At 34.2% G+C, this 18,049-nt stretch overlaps 1 pseudogene; it reads left to right on the top strand.

Moving 5' to 3' along the window:
- Positions 1-5,262: 5,262 nt before the first annotated feature.
- LOC121392192 lies at positions 5,263-8,608 on the top strand (annotated as a pseudogene).
- Positions 8,609-18,049: the final 9,441 nt, after the last annotated feature.

Raw genomic sequence — 18,049 nt, forward strand, 5'->3', positions numbered from 1 at the left:
TTAAATTTTCTGAGCTTTTCTTTAATTAAATGTAAATGAAAGGGGAGAAAGACAGATAGAAAAAAGATTTTAAAGGCCCCAAAGCCCGGGGGCTCTCTTTGAGGGGAGAAGGGAGGAGAGGGAGAGGAAGGGGAGAGAGAGAGAAGAGAGAAGGAGAGAGGAAGGGGGGAGGGAGGGGGAGAGAAGGAGGTTTCACTATATGGTACCCATTTCTTATAACACTAGAAAAAACACAACAACTTACAAGTTTTTTGTATTTTGAGCAACGAAACCCATTAATTAAATCAATAACACCTTACAATCCCTAACGAAACACTTTAACCCAAACTTGGGCAGAATCAATCCTTCCCGAATCATACAACCAAAGAAATTTAATGTATTTCTATGTACGTGAACCATGGCCCCCAAAATTGATAAGTTAAAAATATTTTAATAATGTAATTTTAATACGGCCCAAACAATCTAAGAGCATTTGGAACAAAGAAAAGCAACCTATCTTTTGGAGCTATGATGCTAAAGCATTATTTTCTCAAGAGAGGAAAGTGAAGACAAAAGAATTATCTATAACTATAACAGTCATTACTACTTATGCTTAAAATGTAAAATTGCTAAAAATAAAATCTCATATGATCAAGTGGTCGGGCCATCCTATCTACTGGCCCGAGGGAATACTATAACTCGACTATTGTATGATGATTAGTGAACATATTAACATGGCACTAACACATATTTCATTAATTGATTGTTTATAGTATCGTCATATAAACCATTGATGTTATATCCAACCAAAATAAAGTTGAAGTAACACATACCTGCTGTACCGATCCATTAGTTAAGTATTGTCAGTAACACCGATTAGCAATTAACTGGATTGATCTTTTTCCTATATATTCATAACAACAGTTATGTAAACGCCTAATTAGGTAATTGGCCCAAATATTATCCTTATTACGTAAATTAATACACCCAGGTAGGAACCTAATTGTCTAGGCCCCGTGCATACAGGAATACCCCATATACTTTAAAGGCACACTGTCAACCCCTTAATTGAACCTTTTTGTGGCCTATGGGTTAAACAACAACATACACGCACATTTAGCGGGAACATCTATCCCAGACATGCATGTATCTTAACTTATAATATCGTCAATTCTCCTACATTCCTCCTCTCAGTGATAAAGAAACTATTACTCCCAAGAATGGTATGAGTTGTTATAAATCTACTACTCTAATATTTAGATACCCAATAACATAAAAGTTAGTTGACATATTTTGAACACAAGGAATGAAAATACAACAAGGGGAGAGACGCCACTTTTTGTTGAGTAATACTATTGCTGGAATTAGGCAAACAAAAGCCAAGATATTTAATATCAACTACACAACCACATAGAAATGATTGTGAGTATCGTTGGTCAGTTGGAAGGTCATCACAATCGTTTTTGATCAGGATTGACGTCTTCCCTTCCCTCCTTTTTCTTTTTCTTTTGCTTTGTTTTCAGTCATCTCCTCTTGGCGTGTTCCCTCTATTACCTACAAACAAGACAATGAATATATTATACGTTCGAGGGTGTTATCAAAATTAGTGATTCTTCTAGCCACTCCTACTTAAATACCGTTGATCACTTCCTGTTTGGTCCTATTACATAGTATAAACTGACTAGAGATCTATATACTAATGATCTATTAAATAAAACACTACAAAATTTTGCATTTATTTTACTGACAGTCTCTTAGTTATATACTGTTGATCATCTTCTTGTTTGGTCTCATAGACTTTTAACACAATAGATTAATTATTGTCTATTACTGACTAAAATTTAAGAGATCTATCCATTAATAGTATATAAATATAAACCTATACAATTTTGCATCATTTACTGACAGTCTCTTCTCTCAAGTCATAATTCATTAAGCCTGGCATTGATCTATCCATGGGGATTCACTCCATTTTGTAGTTGATTATAGGAAATCTAAAATATACACTTTAAAGTTTTGTTATATAATATACTGCTTTGTGCTTCAAGTTTTGTTTGTGTATTTTGATTATGTGGGATGCTTTGTACACAGTTGTGTTTACATATTGCAGTTACACACTTACTCTTTTTGTCTCTAGGTTACTCCTAACTGTTGTATGATACTGTACCACATAATAGCTTCCATTGAATCCATTTCCTGATGTATCGAGACATAATTATCATACTATATATAGAAAGGTGTTTATAGTATCCTATCAAAGCTATTTGCTCATACATATTACTATACTAGAGCATGTAGTTAGGGTAATTCCTCCTTATTGGCAGTGTGAGTTTGCTACCACAGAAGCCCATAAACAAGCAAAGCCGAGAGCTATAAACATACCGGGTATGGTCTATGTTTTTTATATCAGGTAACTAATTCATTAAATTTTGTAATGCGAGGAATCTGGTTATCTTAAGTACATTACTGTGATGCATATGGTTAGGTTTTTTGGGATCTTCCCAAGAAGACAAAGTATACTATTACAGTTGATCATCACATCAAGGTAGTGTTTGTGTTTAACTGGCTTATCAACTGGGGATTCCAGGGAATTGATACAGTGGGAATGTTAGGTGGACGAGGTAGAGTTACTGAGTCGATCATAGATTAATCTTCACCTGTTGATCCATTTTGTGGATCAATATTCTCTGAGATTGGTCGTTTTGCTTGATGATGGAAGAGTGGATGAACTTCCTACCACTAATGTTGATTGTGGTCGTTGTTGAGGTGGAGGTTCTGGAGGGTACTTGGAAGTTCTATATTTGAATAGGTGCCTCTGGAGATGGAGTTTTCTCATGAGGAGAATTTGAGGGGGAGGTTCAGTCCTGTTCCAGCTTCTTCAATCTCTTTTGAAAATTGTGTCTTTGTGGTGATGGTGGTGTCTCTTCTACAGGCTGATCCTCTCCGCTACAAGTATCCTGGATAATAATTCTAAATATTCCAGTGTTTTTTAATTGAGTAATATAAAGCAGCTTTCACTGCAAATGTATATACATTATTGAGAAGGCAGCCCGTTGGTAAATGATAACATTATGCAAATATCAAGCACTAATTATGCTCTGCAATATAAATCAATTGAATGGCACACTATTAATAGATTGATGAAGATTTTCCCCTCACCTGCTTTTTGTCTTGATCCATTGACTTTACTTTAACCGCTTACTTCTGTTATTGTAAAGACAGCAATAATACAGCTCTTAGAAGCCCTGCCTTTCAAGTCAACCACAGGAATGTAACCTAGAGTGATATTTCAGCATGGAATACTCCCACACATTATAATTCGTATTAAGAATTCACATGGTAGTCTCAGGATAAGACCAATAACAGAAAAATTCACTTTGATTATTTCCTCTAGAGTATTATTGTCCAAAAATTAATCCATCGGGTGTGTTTGGTTAGATCATGTAAATAGAGTGACTCTCAGTATTTATTCAAAAGAGTACTACTGCCTTATACAAGCCATACACTGTTTTATTATAGTCCCAAACAAACACACAAGTACATGCTTACTGCATATATTGGTGCACTAATGTAATAACACTTATAAAACCAATGTAAACAAAAAAAAAAAAAAAGAAAAAATAGGGAAAAGCCTAATAGAAAAAGATGGATAAACAAAAAGTAAAAATTTGATAATAAAAAAAAAAAAAAAAAGTAATATAAAAAAAAAAGAAAAAAAGGATCATAATAATTGTAGTTACTCTACCTCTTATCTGATCTACTCAATATCTAACAAACTTTAGATTAATAATAATCTTAGATCTAATTTATATGTACGCTATCGGGCTAGCAATATCTAAACAACTGTAGCTTCATAAGCTTAGCTTATATAATGAACCATCAAATGCTATAATTTGCTTCTTTTATCTCTTGTAGTGGTGTCATATAAAGAATCAGTAACCATGGCATTTACTATGACACATGGGTCTATACGACGCTCTCATTATCCGTGTATAATGCAGATTTATTTAACAAATAACATATCAAACCCTCCAGTTTCCTGGTATAACACTTAAACATTATTTCTTATGCTAATATGGGCTGACAGATCAAGAACATTTGGACATATATAATATTTAAATGCAGCTTCAGAATTGTATTATATATTATTTTTAAAATTAACCGGTCTATATTTGGTTCATACTTCATTAACTTGTATTATAACCATCAACATATAACAAATATAATCCCCATAAAATAAATGACTAAAAAATTACCAAGAACAAAAAAAAACTCAGTCACAACAACCCAGTTGCAAACCCATTGCTATATTTTTTCCTTCTATTTGCACTTCAGCTTGATTTTTGCATTGAGAGCACGTACTGCCTACGGAAAAGTGTATTACCAGTAACTGTACTCTAAATATAGCACTTACTTTCCACGAGCATATACTTGCAGTTGACGTGAAGAGAAGTGATGAAATAATTGCATAATAGTAGACACGTAAACAAGTAAAAAAGAGGACAGTTCATTTGTGTTATAAACTGTGGAATGTTGTTGTTCTACTTCAGCTGGCTATAGATTTGGATGGAAGAGAAAGGAGGCATAGTGAAAATGATATAACACAATGTTCATGATTGGAATATTATTAGGAAGTAATGTCATTGATGATAACAGACAAGATAAACAAACACATGTACACAGAATTAACCTGTTTTAGTGAAATGTTACTTTACTATTGTTGTATGCTTTTTACATTAACATTTTCTAATAGCTTCTGCTTGCCCGAGCCGTTTCTTGTTCCGCTTCATTGTAATTAGAAAGTTTCATTGAGCCAATAGTTGGAATAGTTGATGTAGTTTCTAAAATATCCTTGTAGTCCTCATTTGCAACCTCCCAATGCATTGGAGGACCAGGATATGGAGGGAGGAGCATCATGTTTTGTTGACTGGATGAAGTTGTACAGAGGGAGTAACTGGTAACAGTGATTTCTTTCTGTGAGGAACACATTGCTAGTTTTTGTGATGCAATAGGATTTTAAAAAACTTCTGGATTATCTGTATCAATTCCTGCTCCTCGAGGATCTCGCAAATCTTCAGTATTGCTGTGGTAGCTGAGAGTTGTTGTGATTTCTTCGCCTTGGTGTATTGAGGAGGATACAGACCCTTACTACCAGGATTAGGTGAAGTAACCTCTATTGTAGTGGTGGTTATCAACTTCAGGAGTAGTAGGTAAAGTAGTGGTGTTAGCACCTTCAAAAAAGGGTTGGCAAAGCTGATAAGTCCTTGATGATCCTAATGCAGTATGGCTCTCTTCCACTGCAGTAGCATTAGAATTTTCAGAATTGCACTCTTCCAAGTGAGCAGTTTTCTGTAACAGGAAAATGTTTTTTAAAAAATAAAACGTAATATGATAATTTATACCTGACATGATGCAAAACAACGGGAGCCCACCTTAAGTTGTAGGCGTGATCAAATCACACTTGACCACACCCATAATAAAATTTACCGGCAAAATGTATTATTAGTACTTTCTAAAAAAATATTAAAATCCTAAGAATGACTAGTGGAACTACCTAAAGTACTTAATGTTGCTGAAAAGATGAATGCAGCTAGAGAATTGGGCCAAAATAATGTCAAGAACCAATTTCAGAGAGTAAATTGACCAGTGGCTTTATTATTAATGTTCATTAATATGTTTTACAGAGAGAGGGATTCTCCAAGTTTAACAAGATTATGAATTCACTCAACACATTTTAGGCAAAGTAACTAATGATCAATTAATTACAATCATGTTCTATATAATTTAGGAGTGTTACAATGGTAATGACATCAGTATCTGGTCATCTACAAACCTTAGATTTTATATTTGCTTATCGGAAATGGTATGTGAGGACATAATAGCACAATGATTAATACTCTTTTTGCCTTATAGAATAACTGTCCACTGTGGTTTGTTTGATGCTGAAATTGAGAAGACTGTCCAAGATGACTTCATCCCTATCAAGAGGACACTACAACGAGAAATAAGAGGTTGTTGAAGACTTAATATTGTGGACTGATGGTGACAGAGAAAGGCGAGATATTGCAGCTGAAATTGCATCTGTTTGCTTAGAAGGTATATATTAAGACTATTTTCATGTAGTGAATTTTTTTCTTGATTGTAGTCAAGAAAGAATTAGAATTCACCGAGCTAGATTCTCTGAGATTACTCAACAGTATGATGAACACTATATGAATATTATCATATTATAAGTCTTTAACATTGTATTTATGTTCTAAGGTGTTCAATGTATTGCTAATAGAGTCTTGTATTTCATGGTACACAGATCTGTGCTAGAGCATGTGCAAACATTAGGAACATTGGATCAAAGGATGGTTGATGCTGTAGAGGCGAACAAGAAAGTAGATTTGAGAATAGGTTAAGAAAAAATCTTTTTATACTCTCTTCACGTCTGTTTTTTCTTTAGGATGTGCCTTTTACACGTTTTCATGACAATGCGTCTTCGAAAGTTTTTCCTCAAGTTCTGTCTGACCAGTTAATCAGTTATGGACCCATGTCAGTTTCCTACATTGGGATTTGTTGTTGATAGGGTAAAACGATTTAGAGATGTAAGCTATTTTATACATGTCCTTTGTAAATGAAGGAGAATACAAGCATTTTATTCCTAAACCATTCTATAAAAATTAAAGTTACTCTCTTTATGAAAATGACAGAGTTGATTTCAACTGGAAAAGGTCAGTAGTTTATCTTCATTGATATCATTACTATAATAATATAATTATGTTCCTATTTTAATAGGGGCCGACTCTTTAATCATACGTGTTGTTTAATACTTTATCAATATGTATGGAAGTTAGTATATTAAATATTATAATAACAATTATAATTGTTTTGTTAAATTATTTACACAGGCTCCTCAAGCTTGTGTGGTCCAACATACAAAGTAAAGCTCGTAGCAAATGGAGACCTTTACCTTTAGATACTGTAGTAAGTAGACTAATTATAGAACTATATCTAGTACTGTACTTTAGCAATGCATTATTGTATTAGATACTCTGTTAACTATATAATTTATTATAGTAAATAAAGTATACTGTGTGATGTTGTTGAATTAGATATCCTGTTACTAGTGTTTAAATATTATATTGTGTTTTATATTATATATTATATTGTGTATGTATATTAGAAATTATATTGTGTATTATATTATATATTATATTATTTATATATTATATATTATATATATTGTGTATTATATTGTATTTATTATATATATTATATTGTGTATTACCATTGTATATTACATTGTGTATTATATTGTATGTTATATTGTGTATTACATTGTATATTATATTGTATATATATTGTATATTACATTGTGTATTATATTGTATATTATATTGTATATGGTACTACTTGCATGATGTAGCTAGTAGAGGAGACTTGTGTTTGTTACTTGTAACTGGTTGATTTATGTTTGCAGGAAATGGAGAAACTCTGTTCCAGAAAGGTTACGTATCAATGCTAAAGAGAAATGAAAATTGCAGAGAAACTCTATACTCAAGGGTAAGTACAAAGGTCATTTAAATGTATTAATAATACTGTCTCCATATTTTATGATATCTCCATAGATTTATTAGTTATCCAAGAACAGAAACAATATCTTTCCGCCATCATTTGATTTAGACTCTATTGTCAGAGAACAAACTCAAGATGCTACATGGGGCGGTAATAGAGAAGACAAATATAGTTATATCACTATTTGATGCTATAGGTTTTGCTAACCATCTGCTAGCTACTGGTCCCAATCCTAGACAGGTACTAAAAGTGACAATGCTCATCCACCTATCTATCCCAACTAAATATACTAATAGTTTACAAGTACATTATTATAGTATATTATATGACATTAAATAATATTATTATTATAGGGTAATGAACAAAGGATTTATGAGTTTGTAGTGAGACAATTTTTAGCTTGTTGTTCTAAAGTATGTATATACGCTGTCTTCTGACTCTTGTATTATATCTCATTTTGTTATTTAGAATGCTGAAGGTCAAGAGACAACAGTTGAAATTGATATTGCTGGAGAAAGGGTAAGAGAGAGAGAGGGGAGAGTGAGTATGTGTATGTGTCATCTTCTACTAGTTCATAGCTCAAGGACTAATGATTGTAGCTAGAAATTACCTTGAATTTACCCAATGATAAATGGTCAGACAAGGTATAATATAGTATTGATAATGATCCAGTGTGTAAAGAACTGTCTTTTCAGACTTCTACCAATTTATCAAATGAACAGCACATTCCAGCCATCATCAATTGAGGTTAGTTCTGATGTGAAGTAACAAACTATTATAATGATGGTAGATGGTCGAAAGGAGAAACTAATCCACCTTCTCTATTACAAGAGGCAGATCTCATTGCTTTAATGGAGAACATGGCATAGGTCAGTGAGAAACAAGATGGTATGCCTGAAAGATATTACTAGTATTTAATTTATAGGTACTGATGGCTACTCATTCAAACATATTGAAACTATTTAAAACAAGACGCTATGTTGGAGTACAACCTGATGGTAGCTTTGTTCCAGGAGAACTTGGTATTGGACTAGTGAAGGTTCTTGATATATTAATTTTACCTGTATAAATGATTGCCCTCTTTACAGGCTATATTCAATGGGGATATCAGTTATCAAAAACCAAACTAAGAGCAGAGTTAGAAGCTGATTTGAAAAGGGTGTTTAATATGTTTTCATTTTTTTCATTATTTGACTATTACTGTTCTTCTCGAATATGTGAAGGACAGCAAACAAAAGATGGTAAGTAATCATTATGATATTATTTGTATGTTCTTGTGTTAGCTGTTATTACAGAGACGCTGAACAAAGTATAAGATTTTTTATAGAAGCAAATAGTCAAGTAGATGATCCAATTATAACATTGTTAATAATAACACTCTTAGGCTAAAAAAACTTGATGAGGCCCTGTCTCAATATTTTGGGTCCCCTCAGGAATACAATGAAGAAGTGAAAATAAATGATTTAATAAATATATTTTATTAAATGATAGATGAGGCTCCAATTCTGAGTGAATTAGTACGTAAATGTCCTCATTGTCAAGAAGGTAACCTTGTAGTAAAGAAGAAGAAAGATGGAGGGTAAGGAAATAGGTTAATTAGTTCTCTATTGACAGCTACTCTCATCTCTGTAGATTTATGCTCAGTTGTTTGCGATATCCTCAATGTACAACTGTCCAATATTTTCCTTCAAGGGTTATAGAAGCTGAAACAGATAGTTCTCTTTGTACGCAGGTGCTAAGCTAGTTCTTACATGCATGCACTATGTATATATGTTCCTATAGTGTCAACCAGCTCCTGTGCATCTGTTGAAGCTCAAATTTAAACAGGTGCCGTGTCTCATGGAATTAATTTAGATTATGTAGGTTGTACAACATGTGATCATATACTTATTAATGAACTGGGATTTCGTCCTATTAACAATCTACATCTACTACTAATACAACATCAACAAGAGGTCAGTACATTAGAGGATATTATAGACTATTGACGTTAACATTTGAAAAAGTGAAGCGAAAAACTTTCCATTACTCAACAATGTATTCATCTCACACTGTAATGTGTACTCTGTTAATAGGTAGGAGGTCAATCTCGAGGAAGGAGAGGAGGCAGTAGTCAAAGAGGACAAAGTAGTGGGAGTGGTTGGGATGGACCACCTTCACCTCCTCCTCCTCCTCCTGGACCTTCTCCCTCATCAAATGGATCTTGGAACCCTTCTTTTCCTTCTTCCTCAGCTGGCATCACAGCTATCCCCATCTTTTCAATCCAATATGCCGCATCCAGTCCTATTGTATCACGTGTGGGTATGATAGGAGGTGGAGTAGGAGGTGTGGTCTGTATGTGTGGAGAAGAGGCCATATTGTTAACTGTTAGAAATGAAACAAGTGCAAACAAAGGTATAAAGAAACATACTAAAGTATATCACTTTGTAGCTACTACAGTGACTATAGTTATCTTTTCTTGTAGTCTGAATATTGTCATTTAAATATTATGGATATTACATGTGTACATTTGTAGGTAGACAGTTTTATAAAATGTTCTAAAGAGATGAAGGTAAATGTAATTTCCTTTCTTTGGGCTGATGAAGCTAATACTGGAGTTGATTCTCCTTATTCCTCATCACATAGTTCTTATAATTCTCAAGGTAAAAAATGTCTTAATAAACAGCACTCAACTTCTTTATCAGGAAGGAGCTCTGGTTCTGGATTTCTTTACACTAAAAGGTACTATTCTATACATAAAAACAGCAGTGATTTTATTTGCTATTAATATGATCACTTTTATTGAGTGTCTATTTCATCTTTAGAGGAAGAGGTGGAGGTTCTTCAGGTGTTGGTAGAGGTAGAGGAGGTTTGACCTGTCGATGTGGATTACAAGCTGTACAGTAAGTGTTATTGGTGTTGCTACTGTAGATAGAAGTCACACTGTATTGTAGGAAAAACAGTACATCAGGGTCAAAATCAAGGTAGACCATTTCATACTTGTCCTAAACCTCGAGAAGAGCAGTGTGGTTTTTTTTGAGTGGGATGATGTTCCATCAGGGAGGGGGACAAGGGTCTGGTAACAAAACAAGCGCTAGACCGGCATCTTTGCTAGTGATGGTGACAATGGGCCTGCTCCTAAAAAGAGAGCTCCACCCACTTGTAGTATATGTGGTATACTAGGACATACAAAGAGAACATGTCCATTACTACATAGCAGATTACTTATAATGTGTTAACTGTAATGTGAATAGAGTTTATATTAAGAGAGGAAGTCTTATATCGATATAAAAACATTTGATCAGCTTCTACATGACTATTCAAGAAAAAAGACATGCTATTTATCTTTTATTAAAGGATAAGATAATTTATTGAGATATGACTAAAATTTTGCCTCTCATTAAACACACTCCTATTATAATTAATTTCCTAATTAACTTATTGAACAATAATATTTTATGCATTCAGATAAAACAAATTAATTATAGAGTATAGACATGTGGGAGGATGGTCCTATAGATTTAGTCAATATTTATAAAACACGTGATTATAATATTAATTATCTTGTGAATGTATATAAATGGGTTTAGATTGTTTTGTGCGAAAATAACTTGTGACTTTTTATTTTTACTTGCTGGTACAAAATTTGGAGGAACATTTACCTGTAAAGTATATTGTGATAAGGAAGGAAGATATATTTTTAATGATAACATACTAATCTTGGATAAGGGTTTTTATAATGTAGTGCTATTAGAGGAAATAAATATAAATTAGAATACTCTATTAATTGATGATTACCTAGTTCTATTCTTGATTTTGCTTCCTCTATACATAATTGATTTCTTCTTCATCTTGGAGCTATAATTAAAACAATAATCATGATTACATCTAATATTATTTAAAACACTTCTTTATTCTTGTGGAAGAGTTTTCTAGCTTCAGTTTTAATATACTGTCTTTCGTTAATGTGTCGTTATTGAGATAGCCTGCCACCCACGTGCTAGTCTAAGATAGTACGATAGAGCTTCAAAACTTCGTGTCTGTGTGCACATTGACTATGGGTGAGGTGGGGGGGCATATGGTGTGGTTTTGGCACTGTGTAAACGTAAACTTATGGCAACTAAGCTTAAGCGACAAAAACTAAAGTACTTGACAAAACTAAGAGTCTACCTTTCCAAGTTCTTCTTCTGCTATGGGTAGACGAATTCGATATGTTGGCACTGTTATGGTAAAAGTCGAACCCATGATCTTTCTGATACTGAGGCTGGACAACATGAAAACGGGTATGAAATCTACGTAACAATGTGGTCACCCAATACTGATGTATCTCACCCGTAGGGATGCTACTAATGACCAGTTGATAATGAAAACAGTCGAGATATCACAAAGGGTTTGTTTCAAGACTTAAACAAGGGACCAAATAAGGGCTAATCTCCTTTTGATCCTCTAATGTCCCCACATGACAACACAGTAACACTTATGGTCACTAATAAACATACAGAAAGGTTCTTACTGATCACAGGAATCCTCTAGCTCAATCCTGATACAACTAAGTACAATTATGGTTCAACTCATCCCTGAATAACTTGTTATCATCCTAGTGATCTAAAGAAACCAATAGCTTAATATACTACTTAAACCACATCTTCCATTGTTGAACATGGAGGTGAAGTCATTTCCCTCAAACTGTTTCAAATCCAAGCTTGATAATCTGAACAATCTGTTTCTCTCTCACTACCACCTGAGTCGAGAATCAAGGAGGTACCAAGCGCTTCTCGGCCATGAACTATCTCTAGGGCATGATTTCAGACTATGAAAACTACCTTTTTTTATGCCTGATGAACTTAGTGAAGTTCCAGACTTATGGCCATGAACCACCTGTGAAACAATTCCATGCTTGGGAACCAATGAACAGCAGACTTATGGTCATGAATCTAATTATGGACACCACAATTGTAGAGGAGTATAGTCTATGAACTACCACTGTCCATGCTCTTATCATCACTGTAAGCTTTAGTCAGTTGCAAATACCACCAGGTGCTTATTATAGTTATGCAATATTGGAGAATGTGCGTTATTCAGTTGATCAACCTCCTCGATCTGATCATGATAATGATGACAGAGCTTTGTTATTAATAAAGAAGGTAGAGCAACTATATAGCTGTTTTTGATGGACATGATGGGAACAAAGCATCTTCATTTGTTGATGATTACATGTACAGATTGTTTAATTCAGATGATACCTTAAATCAACTGAACAATTTGATTGTACATACAGTGTTAACTAATGTGTTCCTTTATACTGAAGAAAGCTTTCTTTAGCAAACTACAACCATTTATTACTGAGAAAGAACTCATCCAAAGAACAATACCTAAGGTAAAGAGTTCTTATAGTTGTTCATTTGATGTTGTTAGATTTTAGGACATTAGTTCTTATCAAGCCTACATGTTTTATCCAGAGAAGGTCTCGAGACTTCAAGAAATAGAACCAGAGATTGCTGGAGGGACAACAGCAGTAGTTGCTGTTATTGTCAATGGATTACTCTATGTTGCTAATACTGGTGACTCAAGAGCTATGCAGTTAAGAAATACTGAAAATGGTCCAATAATAGATCAAGTAAGTACATGAAACTTGTTGTTTTCATTATGTCATTGGTTGTCTATTATAGTTATCAACAGATCATACTGTAGAGAATCCTGATGAATTAAGTAGACTAATGCTATTGGTTTAGATGCTAAAGAACTACAAAGAACAGGTCGACTAGGTAGTCAAGAGAACACACGATGTATTGGTGATTATAGTATTAAACAGGGATATAAAGATGTGGATACATTAAGGTTAGATAAACATTATAAGTCAAAATTATTATGACTCATTATAGTCATGCTGCTGTTCCACCTGAGAAGCCACACCCACTGTTTAATGGTCCAATACCTATTGATTATCATTCCAATATCTTCTATTGATGACAGATGGTGTATATAAAAGTATAGAGAGTCTTAGCCATCCACCTGATCATCCTCAACGAGCAATGCTTTCACTTCTTCATATTCATACAACAAATTGAGTCCACATCTCGAGACAATCTTGGAATGTTGCTGCTATAGTGTTAGACCAGATTAAGAACATTCATGAACAGACCTATATGACAGCTGCTCAAGTTGACCCTCGGTCTCCTCTAGCTGTACAATGTCGTAAAAGAGATGATATGACACTAGTGGTGTTGTGTTTTGGACATTCACAGACACATTAGTAACACTACCACAAATTGTGATCTTATACTTTCGATATACCCATATTGTTTCTTTATGTGTGAGATTAGTCTAAAATAGACTGTTACTAATTACAGAATATACATAAAGGAGGGAAAATACAATATTGCGTGTTAATCATATGACTGTTTGATTAATAACTATATTCATATACACCTGGTCATACTTAATGCTTAGTTGGCAATTTTCAGAGACATAACACACACCTCCTGTACTCCTCCTGATAGTTTGCAGAGTTATAACACAATGGGCTGTACTTTCTGTAAGCTGTGTTGTTGTTGGTGTTGTCGTAAGTGTAAATGTTGCCATAAGACTGATTATGAATCAAGTTCAGAAAAAGGAGATGAAGTCAAAGAGGAAATGAGACTACCACTAACAATAGTAATCAAAATGACAACAAGTGAGGATACCCCAACAACAACAAATGCTAATAACAATGATGATGCTAAAATTCATCTACTATTAAAACTTCTGAAGAGGATGCTAATGTCTCCAGTCAGACAGTAACGACACCAAAACAGAAGGAGTCACCAAATACTTCAGAAAAGAGCTTATGTCAAAGTGAGCAGCCTCTCCTCTTACCAGTAACAGTATGAATACATATGGTTCAACTAGTAACAATACTACATCAATACCAGTCCTATTGGTACTATATTAACATCAGAGAGTATGCTCCACCTACTAGTGCTGAGTCAAGTCAACCTGTACTGGTATCATTTCATTGACTTCTGGGTATAGTAGTGATAACAGTAACTCTTCTAATATCAAACTGACTCATTGAAAAAAGTCATTAACACTCAGCCTTTAACTGATGTCCAAAAGACTGTTCCTGCCTCTACCTATCCATCTTTACCTAAACATCCACAACAGTTGAGTGATGTTCCAGCTACTTCTGGAACCATACCATCTAAAGAGATTGGTCACATATCAATCTCTGGACCACATCCTTCTAGTGATTATAGTCTTGTACCTTCCTCTGGAAACCATCCACACCACCTGTTAATCAAAGCCTGAACAGTTGCATCCTTATTATAGTTTAGCAAAATTGGAGAATGCTCGTTATTCAGTTGATCAACCTCCTCGACCTGATCATGATAATGATGACAAAGCCTTTGTTATTAATAAAGAAGGTAGAGCAACTATATTAGCTGTTTTTGATGGACATGATGGGAACAAAGCATCTTCATTTGTTGATGATTACATGTACAGATTGTTTAATTCAGATGATACCTTAAATCAACTTGAACAATTTGATGTACATACAGTGTTAACTAATGTGTTCCTTGATACTGAAGAAGCTTTCTTTAACAAACTACAACCATTTATTACTGAGAAAGAACTCATCCAAAGAACAATACCTAAGGTGAAAGAGTTTTTATAGTTGTTCATTTGATGTTGTTAGATTTTAGGATATTAATTCTTATCAAGCTACACTGTTTATCCAGAGAAGGTCTCGAGACTTAAAGAAATAGAACCAGAGATTGCTGGAGGGACGACAGCAGTAGTTGCTGTTATTGTCAATGGATTACTCTATGTTGCTAATACTGGTGACTCAAGAGCTATTGTAGTTAGAATACTGAAAATGGGCCAATAATAGATCAAGTAAGTACATGAACTCTTGTTGTTTTCATTATGTCATTGGTTGTCTATTGTAGCTATCAACAGATCATACTGTAGAGAATCCTGATGAATTAAGAAGACTAACTGCTATTGGTTTAGATGCTAAAGAACTACAAAGAACAGGTCGACTAGGTGTCAAGAGAACACACGATGTATTGGTGATTATAATATTAAACAGGGATATAAAGATGTGGATACATTAAGGTTAGATAAACATTATAAGTCAAAATTATTATGACTCATTATAGTCATGCTGCTGTTCACCTGGAGAAGCTATGCCACTGTTATTGGTCCAATACCTATTGATTCATCATTCCAATATCTTCTATTGATGACAGATGGTGTATATAAAAGTATAGAGAGTCTTAGCCATCCACCTGATCATCCTCAACGAGCAATACTTTCACTTCTTTTATACCATACAACAAATTGAGTCCACATCTCAAGACAATTTGGAAATGTTACTGCTATAGTGTTAGACCAGATTAAGAACATTCATGAACAGATCTATATGACAGCTGCTCAAGTTGACCCTCGGTCTCCTCTAGCTGTACAATGTCGTAAAAGAGATGATATGACACTAGTAGTGTTACATTTTTGACATTAGTAGAGTTATTTTAGTGTGTCATACTTTAATTAAATTTTCATTAGTTGTGATGTGTCATCATTATTAACATGTCAGGTAGTAGGGAGCTGGTTTATTTCTATCTGCTTCTTCTCTCTCTACTCATAGCCTCCACCATATCTGTTGTAGTCCTACCATCATCTCTAGAATGTGAAGGTAATGATGCTGAACCTCTCAATACTAAGGGCTTGAGTCCTTCAGTCTGTTTTGAATAATGTGACCTCTGATATAGTTTTGATTTTAGGACCTGGTTGTCACCGCCTGACAGAATTCACTCCTGTGTTTAATAAAACCAATATTACTCTAATTGGTGGGGGTAATAGTTCAAATGATACCATTATAACATGTGCAGATGGTATTGGTTTGACTTCATAGATGTTCACGGGCTACAATTGTTAAAGTTTGTAATTTCAAATTGCGGTCTATCCTATAACAACTTGAACGAAACTATACAACTATTATACATTTTGTTCCAGACTTTCATATTTTTCATTTACCAATTGTTGTACCAGTTGGTGTTATTATAGCTCACTCTGCTAATGTTACATTACAAGAAATATGTGTGCGGGACACTAGTGGTATTGGTATGTTTGCAGTCAATGTAATGGAAGAGTTTGTAATCACCTCTAGTACTTTCCATGGGAACTATCGTCCAGCATGTTACTATTTCGATATTAACGATGGAGAAGCACATGGCATAGGAGGTGGATTGATCATACATTATCATGAAACAGAACTTGAATTGGATCGTTCAAGTCTAACCATCTATGACAGCAAATTTCTATATAACTCACATTGTGGGACATCAATTTTAAGTGAGTTTTTTTATTCATACACCCAATCTCTGTTTCATAGCTTTACACAATACGAGGTGGGTGGTGGGGGTGGATTAAGTCTGTTTTTTGTTCAGCACACTTACAGGGTGATAGTAAACATTGATAGTTGTCTTTTCCTTAATAATACAGCTAGTGTTGGTGGTGCCATCTATATAGCCTTATTTGTTGAGTGAGTAACAATACAGTGAATATTAGTGACAGTATTTTTCATAAGAATGGCCTTGATTTAATTGTTGATAACAATAATGAAATCTTTAGCACACGTGGTCAAGGGATATCAATTGGTAAAGATATTGCTTTCCCTTTGATTACAATCTTCCCCTACCTAATGGTTGCAAATGTTTTTACCATCAAAAACTCATGGTTACTGAGAACATTGCAGTGTCAGCACCTGCATTTCTTCTTTATTCTCGTTACATTGCAATTTCATCTACCTTTGAACAAGACCAGATTCTATTTGAGAATTGTCACTTTGAGGCAAACAAAAAAAAAAAAAAAAAAAAAAAAAAGGATACAAGGCGGAGTCTCATATCTCTATGAAGCAAAACGTTTGGTGCTCAACTGGGTATTAAGACTACATTTAAAAGCTGTATTTTTAAAGACAATGCACTTTTAACTCAAATTCAAAGATCTTCAAGTTCTGGCATTATTGAGTTGGATGCAATTAGTGTTGCCTTTTGCTGGTAACTCATTGTTATCAATAACATTGGTACTCCTATTCATGCAGCAAGCAGTGTTGTAGATGTATATGATGACATTTGTTTTAGGAATAACACAGGTGCTTTTGGCGGTGCTATAGAATTTAGTTACTCCTCGTTTCTTGTGGTTCACGACAACAGTCTTGTAACAGTCTCACAGAACACAGCATATGTTTATGGAGGTGCTTTCTACTTTTCAAGTATTGATTCACATATTAATATGAACTATTATGATTGTTTCTTATTTTTTGATGTCCTAGACTTGAGTTGCCAACGTTATGATACATGTCCCAATGTCAAGATTTAAACATCACAATTAAGTTTATAGAGAATCAAGCTCCAATTGGTAATGCGTGGTATGGATCAACTCTCGAGACCTGTTCTGGATAACTCCTTTACGACAACGTTATAGCAATGTGACGGGTCTTCAAATTATGAGTTTTTGTAAAAATCTTGGAGTGTTTTTGTTTGATCCTCCA

The sequence above is a fragment of the Gigantopelta aegis genome, unplaced genomic scaffold, assembly GCF_016097555.1.
Source record: "Gigantopelta aegis isolate Gae_Host unplaced genomic scaffold, Gae_host_genome ctg3499_pilon_pilon, whole genome shotgun sequence".
NCBI lineage: Eukaryota > Metazoa > Mollusca > Gastropoda > Neomphalida > Peltospiridae > Gigantopelta > Gigantopelta aegis.